The sequence below is a fragment of the Ictidomys tridecemlineatus genome, unplaced genomic scaffold (genome assembly GCF_052094955.1).
Source record: "Ictidomys tridecemlineatus isolate mIctTri1 unplaced genomic scaffold, mIctTri1.hap1 Scaffold_197, whole genome shotgun sequence".
NCBI classification, from domain to species: Eukaryota; Metazoa; Chordata; class Mammalia; order Rodentia; family Sciuridae; genus Ictidomys; species Ictidomys tridecemlineatus.
Genome location: NW_027521692.1, coordinates 100,832 through 117,812, shown reverse-complemented (window position 1 = coordinate 117,812; position 16,981 = coordinate 100,832).

Sequence of the window (16,981 nt, the reverse complement as noted above, 5' to 3'; positions counted from 1 at the left end):
GCGGCCATCCTTGCTTTCATTTCTTGAAGGCTGATTGGATAATGAGAGTGTACTTGGTCCTTCCTTACCCTGTGGGTGGGCTGAGCTGGTGAGAAGTCTTTACCCTTGTCACCAAGACATTTCTGTCTCCAAGACACAGGTTGGCTTGCTGGAGCAAGCAGAGGACTTTGAACACCTTACAACCTCCACTGGTGGGCTGCTCTCCAGAGCTGCTGTGGGGCCGCAGACCCTGGCCAGATTTGAACAGGCCTGTGCCATGCAGGGGTCTGAGATGTCTTGAGTAACCATGAATCCCAGCCCAGGGACGCAGCTGGCCATGACTTGATTATCGAGAGGGCAAGAGTAAGGAGGAATACACCAGTGGGTAAACAGTAACTGGTGATCCTGGGATCCCTTTCTCTAACCTGAGCTGCCCGGGACATGGAGATGAGGCAGCCTTTATGCATGGATTGGCTCAGCATCACATGCCTCATGGCTTCAAAGATGAAAATGCTAAGGCGAAGGGTGCCAGCACGATGCCTGATCCCTGAATGACACACAGCTGCTGTCGGAGCGGCTGAGTTCATTTTCTGCCTCCCCCTCCCTGTCCCTGCAGCTCAGTTGCTGCGGCCCCATCTCCCCTCATGATGGACAGGAGCTTGGCAGGGCGGGCCAGGGGGCTCAGTCTTTATCCCATTCCCCCCATTCCCCCCTTTCCTTCTCCCTGTTCACCGTGGCTTCAGTGGGCTCCCCTGGGCCTGTGTACTCCCACTGTGTACAAAGGTGCCCTTCTGGAACCATCTGCACCAAGAGGCTGCTCCCACGGGCCCTGGGCCTCCAGGAGCTCCGGGCTTCCTCTCCTTCGTGCTGTGGGGAGGCTTCTGACCCAGGCATGAGCAGCTGGGCACCCACAGAAGGAGCATCTTCTGAAGAGAGGACTGAGGATCTCACTGGATGGGCCCTGTGCCGTCTCCACGGAGCCAGTTAACCCAGGTGTCTGCCCAGGCCTCATTTTTAACATCACTCACACAACACACAGATGGGTCCCCGTCATGTCAAGGTAGAGCAGAATTCTCACAACTCACTCCTGGTCCATTCCAACTTCCTTCTCTGAATGTGGACCAAGCAGTTGAGGTGTGTGGAGCTGAAGAGTTGCCAGCCTTCCTCCAGCCGGGATGTGCACTGCCCACTTGGGTAGAGATTTCAGGCTATAAGGGCACCTGTAGACCAGCTTGGCTTACTAGCAGAGGAAGCCAGAGAGGTCCTTTGCTGGCCTTGCTGGGGACCCTGCCGCCCAGGGTATCTGTCTGAGAATTCAAGACTCTGGATTCGGCTTATTCCTGGAGTCGAGTTTATTTTTGAAAACCACAACAATAACAATTGTATCTGATTTATGATGAACTTGAGGAAATATCTGGGATTGAACTGTTAGACTCCCAAGTGTGACTTCTGTATCATACCTAACCGAGGGTGACAGTGGCAGCCCCGCATGCTGTCTGCCTGTTGGTAAAAGCCCCACAGGAAGAAGCGGGCACATCCACAGTGGTGACTGAGGAGAGCTCCAGGTTGGACGTTTGCAGAGCACCAGAGGAAAGGGGTCAGAGGGAGAGAGTGGCCCCACCCTCGTGCTGAGGGACAAAGTGAGGAAGTTGTTTCCAGAGCCCCACAAGAGCCATGACCAAGGGAGAGGGGCCCCTGACCACCTGGAGGTCAGGGAAATAAATGTCCCAACCCCTGTCCCCCCATTGTGGTCTCATGTAGTAGCACCCACCACCAAACCTGACTGAAGGCAGTAAGTGGAGGAGTCTGAGGGACAAAATGTGGGTCTGGAGAGGCCGCGCCACTGAACTGAGAGGAAAGAACATCACGCAGCCCTTTCCAAGGACGTGTCTTGGATGAGGGAGACGCTCTGCACTGAACACAAAACCCACCCGCCCTAAGATCAGCACTTGGCACCGAGTTTCAGCTACATGGAATCAACTTTTGGAGACGCTGAGTTTGTTTTACAAGAAAACAAATAAGGAGAACAAATCTGAAGTTTGGCCTCTGCCCTCTCCTAAGGTACTAGAGCTCACTAGGAGAAAACTCCCCACTTCCTGGCTGTGAAAGGGTTTGGGAGACCCAAAGGCATCTTGTGCACCCAGGGCTGGGCTCCACCTCTTGGCCAGGAGGGGCAGCTCCCTCAGGAACCCCAGAGACAGAGAGGGCTGGGGACGGAGTCACAGAACTCCAGCCTCTCCTACCCTGGCGACTGCCTGCCTCCCACCCGCAAATCCCTGCGTCAGTCAGCCTGTGACAGTGTTGATAACAGGGTGGGGAGAACCTGCTTTTAGTGTTTGGAATGTCACCAGAATAGAGAGTGAGGGTTTCTCTGGGCTCCCTGAGGCGGACCCCTGGAGAGTCATTAACCAATGACAACTGAAGAACAAATTTGTGCTACCATCTGTCTTAAAGCATGTGTAGAGCTGCCTTGTGAGAAGCACCCTGAGTGCCACACCTGTCCCTTAGGGTTGTCTGCTCTGCTGCTACCAAGAGAACACCATATGAAGCCATGGAGAGTGGACAGTCTCAAGTCCGGGAAAAGCTCAAGTCCCTCACAAGAAGTAGCTAGGTGCCGTGGTGGTGGTGCAGGCCTGTGTCCCAGCTACTTTGGAGCCACAGCAGGAGGATGGCAAGTTCCAAGCCAGTCCCAGCAACCTAGTGAGACCCTGTCTCAAAATACAAATTCAAAAGGGCTGGAGGTAGTTCAGCCCTAGAGCGGCTCCCAGAACCAGCAACAGCAACAACAAAAGAGTTGTCAAGCGAATCAGAAGAGCCCGGCCAGGTCTCCTACCTCCTCACTCCCACCTGCACCTGGGCCAGCCGGATGGCTCCTCCACGCATCCACTCCCTTTATTCTGCCACCACCCCCCAAAACCAGGCCTCTTCCCCACCCCTGGCGTTTGCAGTGGACTTATAAACTAGTTCCACCTCACCACCCCTTCCTTATCTCAGGACCCAATTAATCTCCCCACAGCTCACATTTCTGTTTCTGTTTACTACTGTTTGTATGGACTCTGAGGGCTCCCGACCCGGGAGTCTTAAGTTCCTGTGCATGGCCGTCATCCGTCCCCCTCTGGCTGCATGTGGGCCCCATCTGGAGCACTTTCAGCTGTCCCTCTGTGTGGCACTGCCCTGTTTACCTGCTTGGGTGCTGCCCTCCAAGTCCTTCTAGCAGCAGCCCACACTTAAATCCCTCCCAGCCACTGGGCCACACAGTCTCCTCCTCCTTCAACGTCACACAGCACTCTGTGCCTGACTCTGAGCTCACCCCAGTCTGCTTTTCTTCATAGGCATCTGGTATTTCAACTTTCCTAACTTTCACCATGTCTGTGGTGCTACAATTAAGTAAGATTATTTTAATGTGCCGAGGCCGTCCATAGCATGCAGGAGAATTTAGTGGTTCCACGTTGCTCCATATAATTCTATAACAATGATCAGTTATAATTATTATTATAGACATGGTGTGGTAAGTAGTTAAGAATACAGCTTTGTGATCTAATTGAAAAACTGCCAACACTTATACAAAGTGTTCACCGAGTTCCAGGCACTACACTGAGAGCTTTAGCATGGATTATCCACTTTGTGTCTACTGTTATCAACTTGATCTCTCCCCAATCCTACCCTTGGTTATTATTAATTTTTGAAGCACATGATGTACAAACACCGTGCCAGCCACTGGAAATTCAGCAGAAATCAAGGCAGATCAAAAATGGCCTCAGCGAGCTGGCTGTCCTGTTACAGGAAACAGTGGACAAACAGGCTTTTCGAGATCTAGAACACTGTTCACGTCTGTCGGCCTTTGCATCGTGTCTGCCCCCACTAGCAGGGAAGCTCCCAGGGAAAGGGTTATTCTGGGCTGCATCTCCCACAACTTGATACCAAGTCTTCTCTGGATGAAGACAGAAAATGCTCTGAAGGAAGTGACGGGGACAGGCATGGGGTGGCGTGGCTTTAGGCAGGTGACATGAAACCTGGACCGGTCAGGCCAGGGCTCAGGGGAAAGATTGCTCCCCTTGGGCAACCCCTGGGGACCATGGGGCTCTGGAAGGAGGGATGATGAACTACCTGGGCCACAGGGCTACTCCACGCCCAGCCTGAGGGAGTCCCCTGGAGTCTGACTTCAGGCCACGCACCTCAAAGGGCAGGCAGCCTCTGAGGGTGCTTGGGAGGGTGCCTGTGCATCTAACCGAAAACATGGGTAAGGGTCCGCTGGCTGATTCAGCAAGGATCCTGGGGCCCGAAGGAGGCAGCTTGTCTCTGCTGAGGCTCAGAGTGCCTGTCCATCCGTCCTTCCTTCCTTCTCTCTCTGACTTGCTCGCTCTCTTTCTTCCCTATGGGTGAGCAAGACGGTTAAGTGTAATGGGAAGAGAATGTCACAGGATTCACAGTTGGAGGGGACTCCAGGAGGGACTCAAGTCCAGGGTGGAGTGGTTCAGCCACCTGCTCGGGAGAATAGCTGCTTCTGCTCACTGCGCTGGCCATGGAGCCAGCACTCCTGGAAGCCTCACTGTCCGGGCCCGGGGATGCTGCGAGCTCTCCAGCACAGCCTGTCTTGACCCATGTCCTGCTCTCCAAGGCAGAGCAGAGACAGGGAGGAGGAGGAGACAGGGGAAGGAGCGTGGCTTCAGAGGCCATTGGTAACAACTGTCCTGCCCTGCTCTGGGTCTTTCACCCAGAGCACTGCCAAGGGCCTCTGGAGGAACCAAGCCTTCCTCACAGGAACCCAGAGGGACTAAAAGCCCATTCACAGGCAGAAGGGCAGATAGCAGGCAGGACTCTCTGCCTTTTGTGGGACATTGAGACCAGGTAAATCATTTCAAAGACAATGCCAGTAATGTCCCGTACCCAGCCCCAGGGGCCCCAGAGAAGGGGCACAGCAAGAGAGACCCTCCTGGCACTTCCTTCGGGGATGCCATCTGAAAAGCCCAGTGATGACCACGTGGTAAGATTCACTCAGCTCCACTGCCCAGCATGGCAAGGCTGTGACACGGGTTACTATCCCACCTTACAGATGTAAGACTCCGATTGAGAGGGGTGCTGTGCACTGTGTCCCCCAGATTCATATATTGAGAGCAAATCCCCAGTGCAGTAGTCAGTAGCACCCAGAGGCAGGTCCTCCACAGGAGAGCAGGCCCTGAGGACCTGTCCTTGTGGATGGGATCATTACCCGTGGAATGGTGCTTGCTCCCCATCCAGCCTCGCCCTGCTGCATCCTCCGTGAAAGGGAGAGTCCTCCCCAGACGCAGAATCTGCTGGCTCCTGGGTCACAGCCCCGGGAGCTGTGAGCAGCACAGGCTACTGTTTATAAATTACCCAGTCTACATGGTTTTGTTACAGCAGCACGAAGGGACTGGCAAGGGCTGAAGTCATGTCCCCAGGATCACACAGGAGGGGAACGGCAAGAATCTGAGCCTAGACGTATCTGACTTTAAAACCACTTTTCTACCACACCATTTTGCCCAGGGAGAGGTTAACACTGTGATTGTAGAGAAATCTGGATGTGGAGGCAGGGCTGGGGCCGGTTGGCCACTCAGGAGACTCGGTCCCCGAACAAAGCACGACTGGCCTTCCTCCCAGCAGCATGCAGCCAACTCACTAATAAACAGCGCAGCACGGGAAGATGACAAGCCCGCAGCCCCAGGGACTGCTCCAAACAGGAGCTGTACTTAGAGACGGGATGTTCAAAGAGGTTAAGATTTCCATCTGCACATCTGCACTCTCTTCCCCGCTCCCGGGAGAGAAGCTCTCATCGCGGGGAGTCACCATATTTGCGCGTCTTTCAGACAGCTCTCTCTCTTTTAAAGCTGCCAGCACAGGTGCAAGGTAGCTCTCCATCCATTACAAAGGCTGCCGTGGGCAGCAGGGAGTAGGAGGGGCTTCGGCAGGGCTGACACAGGACACAGATGTTCTCTGTGTGTGTGTGTGTGTGTGTGTGTGTGTGTGTATAGACAAAGAGAATTTCTATACATAGCTATTTAAGAGGATGAATAAACCTGAGTATTTTGCAAACTATGTATAAACATAATTTTCAAATGTAATCTCTTTTCAGATTAAAATTGCATATTTTCTAAGCTTTTATATTGAAATTTTAAAAAGATTATGGAGATAATTAAATATTATTACTTGTGTGTCTGAGAAGCATATCTTGCTCAATAATAGGTTTTTTTGTGAGTTGCTGTCCTAGCTGTTTGTTGAAGATACAGTAATTGAAGAGTGTCCACTAGCCTAAGCACCAGGGGCCAGGACAATACTGTTACTTCCCTTTACTCCTCTTTTACCTTTCAAAGAACATTAACTAAACACAAAATCACCAAATCCCCATTTTACTAAACTTTTTGTAAGTCATACAGAAAATACATTCAGAAAAACATGTCAATTTTTTTCCAAAATATGTCATTTTGTAAGCATTGTAAATGTTGCACACAGTTCTTTGCTTTTATCATCTAGACTTATTCCTCAACACATTTCAGAAATACTTTTTTGGAAGGACCTAAAAGTCTCAGTGGCATTGTTCAGCTGCCTGCCCTGATGATTTCTTTTATTATTCTCATGAATCTTCCCTTTTAATTTCCACCTTAGCTATTCATATTCTTATTCTGAATATTGTTTAGACAGTTTGAAATAACTTAAATGATTTTTCCTTCAGTTTTTCCCCTTTCCTTTAAATTATGTATGCATTGCATACCTGTATCACAACACTCAAGGGTTTTTTTGTTTGTTTTTTAGAAAGAGTCTCACTGTGTTGCCCACACTGGCCTTAAACTCTTAGGCTCCTGCCTTAGCCTTCCCAGTAGGTGGTACACATAACTATGCCCAGCTCACAACAGTGTTCTTAAGGGCATGTCAGTTAAAAAAAAAAAAGAACAATAAAAACACACTTCTATGTAACTTATTGTTAAAGAAATCCTAGATTCCTCAGCAAGGAGTTTGTGAAAGGTCCATTTCAGAATGACTATGCCCTACTTCACTTTACTTTTCACAGCCATCCCTCTGCTTTCAGTTGGGGATTTTAAGTAATTGAACCATGACAATTTTCCAAACTCTTTGATTTGGAAATCCTCCCTAGTCTTTGGGACTGGATTCCTAATATAGATCTTGTTCTTTTCCTTTAGGACATAAAAGGAACTTATTTTGCTGAAGCTTATAGATTGAATGTCTCTCTTTTTAATATAGTGATTTGGTATATGTTTTATCACACATAATAGAACATGAGCATATTAAAAGCAAGGACTGTGCCCTATCACATCTGCTTTATAGCTTATTTTATAAAACAGATTGACTGTAAAATTTGCACCATTCATCACAAATACTAATTTTGTTAATATTGCCTACATTTTTATACAAGTCAGAATTGAGCTTAAATCAGAATTAAATTAGACCATTGTGCTATCTTTCAGATATCTTTTAGTAAATTTCAGGCTTTATGAGAAGATGGTTGGAAGGGAAGATGTCAAAACTCCCTTTTCATTGCCCTCTCCCTTTTTAATTTTCTGTTTTCTTTTTTTAAAGTTAGTATTTTGTGGCTAGAGTTGTAGCTCAGTGGTAGAGTGCTTGCTTGCCCAGCATATGTGAGGCACTGGGTTCAATTCTCAGCACCACATAAAAACAAATTAATAAAATAAAGGTATTATGTCCATCTACAGCTAAAAAAAGCTATTTTTAAAAATAAATAGTCAATATTTTAACATACAGATAACAAAGATAGTACATATAAATGGGGTAACATGTTTTGATACATGTATATATTGTGTTATATTTAAATCCAGTTAACATTTTCTACTCACGTATCATTTCTTATGTTTAAAAACTTACAATTTTTTTCTTTTTTCTTTTGAAATGTAGGATGCATTTATTTATCCCCCCACCCACCCCTACTGGCTCCAACCCCTGGTAACTACCATTATACTTTTAACTTCTATGAAATCAGCTTTTTTGTATTCCACATGAATAAGATTTTGTGGGTCTTGTCTCTGTGCCTGGCTTGCTTCATTAATATAATGATCTTGTTGCAAAGGATAGGATTTCTTTATTTTTATGACTGAATAGTATTCCATTGTGTATATATAACACTTTTTTTATCCACTTATCAGTTGATGGACTCTTAGGATTCCATTTCTTGGCTAATAAGAATAGTGCTGCTATGAATATGGGAGTGCAGGTGTCTCTGCAGCTTACTGATTTTCTTTCCTTTGGCCATATATCCTGGAGTGGAATTGTTGGATCATATCATACTTCAATTTTTAATCTTTTGAGGAACCTCTACACTGCTTTCCATAATGGCTATCTTTGTTGCCCTTTAAATCATATCTAGACCTATCACCAAACCAAACTTGATTTAGAATTGGTTGTGGCATATTAGTTTAGAAGAGAATATATACTCATCTCTCTCCCACTTCTCAGCCCTTTGTCTTCTGATTCTCTTCTCTAAAATCTGCAAGGTGCTAGAAAAGGAATAATAATTTATTTAAAGAAGTATAGATTTCTTTTGTAAATTTTTTAAATTGTAGATGGACATTATATCTTTGTTTTATTTTTTTTATGTGGTACTGAGGATCGAGCCCAGTGCCTCACACATGTGAGGCAAGTGTTCAACCACTGAGCTAAAATCCCAGTCCCTATAGATCTCTTATAAATAAAAATTCTTGATTTTAGTAACCGACAGTTAAAATTATCTTGGGATTTATAGCATTTTTTTTCCCTACAGAAAACCATAGGCAAAATTGCAACATGCTTGGAATTGCGAAGCGCAGTTTTACAGGTAAATTGATTTTTTAAAATGAATTATTCTAAATTGTTCTGATAAGATATTAGACATTCATGCCCAAAGAAATATTATCTCAGAAGGGTTTTATAACAATTGGAATTGATCAGTTGAACTCACACTTAAATGATTTAGTTCATACTTTGTACACGGTAGAAATAAAAGATATGATTCTAATTTTTTCTGTTTCTATTAGCTTGAATATTCCAAAAATCAGTTTGGAACTTTTCATTTTCTACCTTTAAAATAAGAAATATATTTATTTTAAATATTTTATTCTTGCCATTTAAAAGACATAGGGTGCATTGAAATCTTTGTAATGAAAAGATATAATATGCATATTTTAAATTTAGTCCACACAGTCCCAGGAAGAATTTAAACTGGAGGACCTGAAGAAGCTAGAACCAAGTAAGTTTTGTTTTATATTTTTTAGTGATATTCCTTTAGGAAGAGAGTTTTATCTGTTGTGAATATTAAGATTGTTTAGCACAGAAAGTGATTGGATTTATTTCTCTTATTTTTTGGTGCTTTTAAAATTCCTACAATATTTGTATTTTTAATTACCATTTGGATTTAATCTTTATTATAGAATATATATGTTGTACTTCATCTAAATATCCAAATTAACCTTTAATTTGTCTTAATGGCTTTAATAAGATTATAATTATTTTGATGAACATTTTCAGTAGAGTCCAGTAGAGAAGATAAGGTTACAGTCATTAATGCCCATTCACATTACATGTTATTGAAAACTACAGTCTGAATGTTGGGAATGCATTACAAAGTGTTTTTTTGTTGTCTCCATTTTTTTCCCTTCTTCAAAAATTTAAAAAGTAAACAATTCCTTTAGTTATCTTGTTGGTTAGGATATTCCCAAATAAAGCCTTTCTGCTGTTTCAAGTGATTGCTCTCTTAGAACTGTCTGCAGTATGAGCAAAGGCACAGTGTGAATAACTGAATGAATGTAAGTTAATGTAGCCTTTTTAAAAAACTTTTTTAGTTGTAGACAGATACAATACCTTTATTTTATTTATTTGTTTTTATGTGGTGTTGAGGATCGAATCCAGTGCCTCACACATGCAAGGCAAATTCTCTACCAACTGAACTATAACCCAGCTCCTGTACTCTTTTTTTATTGAGATAAGATTGCACATCTCAGTGCATTTATGTGACTAGGGAATAGTAGATTTTATTTATCCAACTAAGTAAGATTTTTAAGTAGGGAATCATAAAATCAAAGCATTTTCAAACAGAAAAGAGTCTCAGACTTGTGATCACATTCTCTATTGAGGAAAGAAATGAAATGATTTGTTTGTCCTGTTTCACTTCAATCTCTCAGTAACTGAGCAGGGCCTAAATCTCAGAACATTTGTCAGTGTATCTCAGTTCACACTAGTGCAATCCTTTTAATGTAAACATTCTTTGAGTAAGAGGTAAAAAATTAATTTAAGAACTAAAGAGAGCCTTGCACAGTGGCGCATGCCTGTAATCACAGCCGCTCTGGAGGCTGAGGCAGAAGGATATCAAATTCAAAGCCAACCCTAGCAAAGCAAGGCACTAAGCAACTTAGTGAGACCCTGACTCTAAATAAAATACCAAATAGGGCTGGGGATGTGGCTCAGTGGTCAAGTGCCCCTGAGTTTAATCCCAGTACCCCTTGCCAAAAAAGAACTAAATAGAATGTTCCTATAAATTCCACAAACTGCCAATATCTAATTCATTATAGCAATTCTAACAAAGACATATATTATTGAGATAGCTGAAATGTGATTGTATTGCAGATCCAGGATAGAAAAAGGATTCTCAGAGTATACTGAAGGGGATCTGATTTTCTGTTGTTTGGGTTGGAAAAGAGAAGTTAAAAACAACAACAGACAACAACAAAGGAATGCATAGCAGATTTGTTGTGATTCTGGTGGCTTTTCCACAGTTTTAGATGATCATATTTCATTTCTTCAGGACACCATCCTTCTGAATATGGCAAGAATTTTGATGAAATCTGTAATTTTAATAGTTTTGGTTTCTTTATGTAATCCAGATCATAAAGTTTTGTTTTCTTTGTGGTTCTGAGGATCAAACCCATGACCTCACAGATGCTAGGCAAGCGTTTTACCACTGAGCTACATCTCCAGCCCTAGATCATAAGAGTTGGAGATGTTATAAGAAACACAACTTATATTCAGAAATAGTTCTTATGCCTATATCCAATGTATATAAGGATACTAATCAATGTGATATTTCTCACAAATTTTGGGGGTTTTTTGTACCTAAAACTTTATTTTTCAAAAGCATTAATAAATACTTTGTATAAGATTGAGATATAATTTATATAAAGCACAATTCACCAATTTAACATATCATTCAATTTTTTAGCAAATTGGAAGAATTATGCAGACATCACCACAATCAATTTTAGGACATTTTCATCACCACAAGAAGAAACTCTATTCCCATGAGCAGTCATTCACTTCTTGCCATCCCCCTAAAATCCCTTCCAATTCCCAGCCCTAGGAAACCATTAGTTTGATTTCTGTCTATAAATTGTCCTATTGTAGACATTTTATTTAAATGGACTCATATGATATATGATCTTTTATGACTGACTACATATAAGATTATTTTGAGAAAAACACATTGATGGCTTTAAATAAAAGATTGCAACAGTTGTTTATACGGTGGTTCTACTGAAAATTATGTTTGTGTGTGAGTGTGTGTGTTTGTGTGTGTGTGTGTGTGTGTGTGTGTGTGTGTGTGAGAGAGAGAGAGAGAGAGAGAGAGAGAGAGAGAGAGAGAGAGAGAGAGAGAGATGATGCAGGGGATTGAACCAAGGGCTTTGGGCATGTTAGACAAGTGCTTTACCATAAACTATGTCACCAGCCCTCAGTTTTTTATGATAAAATTATTAGGATTTTGGCTTCTTATTCAGTCACTATTTCCTGTTAGTTGTTTGTTTCCAAACAAAATTTAAGAATCTTATAGATACACAGAGTGGCCGTAAAGACTGTGGATGTTTATTTCATATATTTATTATCTCTTCTCTTCCTCTGAGCATGCTCAAGTACTTCTATTGCCTCACAAGATCTTTCATTAATTGCCCTTTTTTTTTTTTTTTTTTTTAGAATAGCATCTATATGCTAAGCACTCGAATCCTCTCAGTAACATTCTGCTAAGGACAACACTGACACTAGCTTGTAAATCCCAGCAATGAGTTTTAGGGTCACCTGGATTGGTTCTTTCACTATGCTGTTAGTAATACCTGTAGTGGTGCTGTACTACATCATTCCTAAGTACAGCTCTCCAGTTCAAATTCCTGAGAAATTATTGACCCATGTATTAGTCGAAGATCAGGTTAAAATCTATTACTTTTTTGGCTTTTAAAAAAAGATTTGGAATAGAAATAGAAAGAGTATTTTGGAGATTCACTTTATTATACTTTATATAATGTTTTTCATTTGTACTTTTCCCTTCTTGATAGTTATCTTTTTAGATGATTTTAATTTGCTGTTGCTTCTCAAAGAAACATAAGTGAGTATTCTGTATTTCAGTAGGGTAGACTCTGTAATTTGGAATTTATCCAAGCAGGGCACTTGTTGTGAGTCAATTATTGAGTTGGAATTAAATATTTTCTACAAATTGGTATTTAGTAATATTTCAATTAAGTATACTTATTCAAGCTTTCTTTTTAAAACGTTAAGCCTCTTCTAAGGAAAATAATGAATTCTAACTTTTAATATGTTAAACTTAACTGGTTTCCTTTCTTTTAAAAAAAGTTTTTTTTTTTTTAAATTTAATGCGTGTGTGTGGTGCTGGGGATCGAACCCAGGGCATTTCCCATATAAGGCAAATGCTCTACCACTGAGCTACATCACTAGCTCTTGGCTGGTTTATTAGGCTGATGTATTCTTTACTTGAACATTTTGAAATCTTTTAAATTCTGCTGAAAATACTAAAACTATGATTGTGAAAGTCTAAGCCATTTTTTCTTATGTTAATTGCAGTAATGTACTGCTGCTTACTCAAGCATATCTCCCCACCACCACCCTGCAAAATTCCCTTCTGTTAAGCCACCCTTCAAGGCTTCACAGAAATCCCACCTCTCCCTGAAAGCTTTCTCTGCTGTCTCTATAGAGGCATAATTAAACTCTGCCTCCTCTCCTGTATAGAATCATTTTAACTATCCATTGTCAGATTCTCACATGTGTTATTTTCACTTGTATTTGTTTTAGTCCTCAAAGAGATTATGAATGGACTCTTCCCCCACCCCAGAGCCTATTGAATGCTTTAAGTGTAGTATGAACTTGGCAAGATTGTGTTGAGTTAAATAGATTTGAATGTTTTGAAGGAATCTTTTCCTATAATTTAAAAAATAACCTTTCAAAATTGAGGCAGCTGCCCATTTTCCTACCACAAAAATGAAACACGTCAGTCACCAAAAGCAAAATGCATTTTGATATTTGCCTGTGTGTCATCTTTTGAGGGCTAGCTTCAGGAGGTTGGTAGGTCTGTGCTCCAAGAGAAAGGCTGGGAGTCCTGAATTTTCCATGGTGGAGTAGCATCAGATGTCTGCCATGTAGTGATCAAAAGTGTGTAAGTCCTACCAAATTAGCCAATGAATCTCCAACCCATGACATGCTTCATACTTATGATAATGTCTTTTGTAAAATTCAAGCTCCTCTTCAATTCCTCCTAAGACATCATTGCTAGTATTGGTAGAAAGAAAACTCTATGTAAAGTTTAAGCTATTTTAAAAGAACAATAGAATCTGTTATTCCATAGTTGTTGAAAATGTAAACCTATAATACAGTTATAGAAAGTAAAACAGAATTTGTTTTAAAGCTATTTAAATTTGTTCTAAAGCTATTCACATAAATTAAATGTTTCATAGTACTTTAACTTGTAAAAATAATATAACAAAGCTATTATTCTAAAGCAAATACGTCCTCTTCAGAGCTTTGATACCAAAGAAATGAAAATACTATTTAATTATTCTGTTACAATACAAATGCAAGATAACCACTGAGCCACATCCCCAGCTCTATTTTGTATTTTATTTAGAGACAGGGTCTCACTGAGTTGCTTATGCCTTACTTTTGCTGAGGCTGGCTTTGAATTCTTAATCCTCCTAAGCCTCTGGGATTACAGGTGTGCACTACCACACTCAGCCAAGATATTCTTAATAACCAAGATATTTTTCAACTTTTTTGTTTCTTTGTTTTTGACGTACTGGGGATTGAACCCAGGGGTGCTCTACCACTGAGCTATATTTCCAGTCTTTTTTATTTTTATTTTTTAAAACATTTTTAGTTGTAAATGGACACAATACCTTTATTTTATTTATTCATTTCATGTAGTGCGAAGAATTGAACCCATTGCCACATGTGCAAGGCAAGCACTCTACCACTGAACTACAACCCCAGCCCTTTTATTGTTTTATTTTTATTTTGAGACAGGGTCTCCCTACGTTGCTTAGGCAGATGAACTTCTAGTCCTCCTGACTCAGGCTTTTGGTACCTGGGATTACAGACACATGCCACCATAACAGGATCAGCTTTTAAAAATTATTGTTATATACATTTTTAATGGTTGATTTTTTTGCTCATTTTATTAAACTCTTATTACAATATGATCATTTCTGTGTGTTTGTTTCTGATATGAGTGAGACATGATCTTTTTGTTACCTGCTCCCCATTCTTGGTATCTATTTTATTGTTGTGTAAGTGATAAATATTTATTAATATTACTTATTAATATTGAGTTGATTTAATAGTTTAGTAACAATGATGATGCAGAAGTATAGAAAAGATGTTCTTGTATTAAAAAATAAACAGTACTTCTTAGTGAGATAAGAAATATTAGGATTCTAGTCAACTAGATCAAAAAGGTCATGGAGAGAGTGAATGTCCATTTTAGATTTTCCCTTGCCATTTTGTATACATTTATTTAGGCTGTAATTCTCTCAATAGCCTGTAAAGGAAGTAGCATTCTCATTTTAGAACTGGGGAGATTAGAGTATTTATGTAAATGTTCAAGTTATTGTTGTAATTGTAGGGCTAGGTTTTGATTTAAACCTTCTACTTTGATCTCCTGCTGCTTCCCCTTTGCTTGTCAGACTTAAGTTCCCACAGTCCTTTCTGTGCCTTGAATAAGGCAAACTGTTTCCTACTTGGAACCTTTGTTGTTGCTCCAGCCTGTTCTTTAATACCTGGGAAGCCTTATGCTAGAGCTACTTATGGATTATTCCTCTCATCTCAGGTCTTGGCTCAAATGTCTTCTTACAGTTTAGTTTTGAAAGGTACCCTGTCTACCTTAGCTACTCTACCAAGTTCTCTCTGCTTTTACACAGCATCCTGTTTGTATCCTTCATACCACTAATCACATCTTACATTATCTTGTTTATTTGTTGGCATATTTATTGTCTACTTTTCCTTAGTAAGGTCTAAGGTCCAAATATGAGTTCTTGATTACTGTGTATCTTTAGCACCTAAAACAGTGATTGGAACATTGTGAGTACTCGGTATGCATTTGTTGAGAAGAAGAAAGAGATAAAGGATGAAGAAGAGCTAAAGGGAGAGAGAATAAGAGTGAGTAATGAGAATCTAGGTACAAGTTTCCAACTTCTTTCTCACTGGATGATTGACTCCTATTGGAATAAGTTATGTAATTACAACCTGTTCTTTTTGAATTTCCTTATTTAGGAACCAAATATGCCATACTCCTTTTAACTGAAATCTGCAAGACTCCAAAATTAAAGTCTGAGTAATTAGAGTAAAAACCATGGGTTGCCCAATTAATAATGCTAAATATTCACCTTGAAATAATTGCAGGTAGTAACTAGGAACCCATAAATTGGGAAATGAAACAATAAATTTCATAAAATACTTTTCCAGATACAGATAGAATTGTAGAACATCTGTCTGTAGGCTTACATGCCAGAAAGTAATCAACCAGGACACAAGAGATGATAGCATCATGTTGTTTGGTGACTTCCCTGCGGAGAAAGTCTGCTGTGTGTGCGTGTGTGTATGTGTATGTGTGTGTACACACGTGTAAATATATATATATATATATATATATATATATATATATATATATATACACAAACACATATATACATATGCATGTATATATGTGTGCACACATATACAATAAATTTCATCATAAAAGGAATATTAGAATTATAACCTTGCTGCTACAAACCTTACCAGTGTGATAAGTATTGAGGGAAATCTATTTAGGATAAAGGATAAGATGTGATTATTTATCTCTCTTTAATTAGTCATCTTCAGTATCAATCTTTTAATTAAAATACTTCAGGAGAAGAGGTATTCTCTTTCACTGGTACCCCATATCACCTAGGACCTTGTACATTGGAGAACTATTTTATGGTTCATTTTCTATGAGGCTCTGAGACTTTCCTTGGAGATCTTACAGTACTCTGAAAATACTGGTACCTGCAGTCCACTATGGACATTTTTATTTTGCTAAGACACTCAGTAGTCAATTGCAGAGTCTTAAAATGATAGTGAAGCTTGGAATTTAAAATACATATATTAATGTGTGCTTAATACACTATAAAATACGATTAAAAGTATCAATTTAAGATATAACATATAAGACTAACTAATATATAAGACTTACATAACATGTAAGACTAAGATATAAGACTAATGTTTGTCTATGTCTTTACTCTAGTCCTAAAAAATATTCTCACATATAATAAAGAATTTCCATTTGATGTTCAGCCTAGCCCATTAAGGTAAATAAATAAGCATCCATATTTTGTCTTCTGATTTTATTATCTATTTTATGCCTGTTTTTCAAATATTTCTGTATTTTTTCCCTATCAAATTTGGTATTGGTGATATGACTGTTACCATTGGTAGCAATGAGATGATTGACATTGACATTTATATCAACATCAACCTAATAATCAGCATCTTATCTGGGAAGTTAGTGGCTATGAGGGTTAGCTGGTGTATTAAGTGGAGTAGCTCACTAATTTTTCTGTCCTTTTTTATATAGGAGAATTTTAGCCCCTGGTGAGGAAGAGCATTTGGAATTTGAAGAAGATGAAGAAGAAGGTGGTGCTGGAGTAGGGTCTCCTAATTCTTTTCCTGCTAGAGTGCCTGGTGGGTACAAAAAAATGTACATTATATAATTCAAGGTCAGGTGTTTGGAAGTTACTTTTGTACTTGTTAG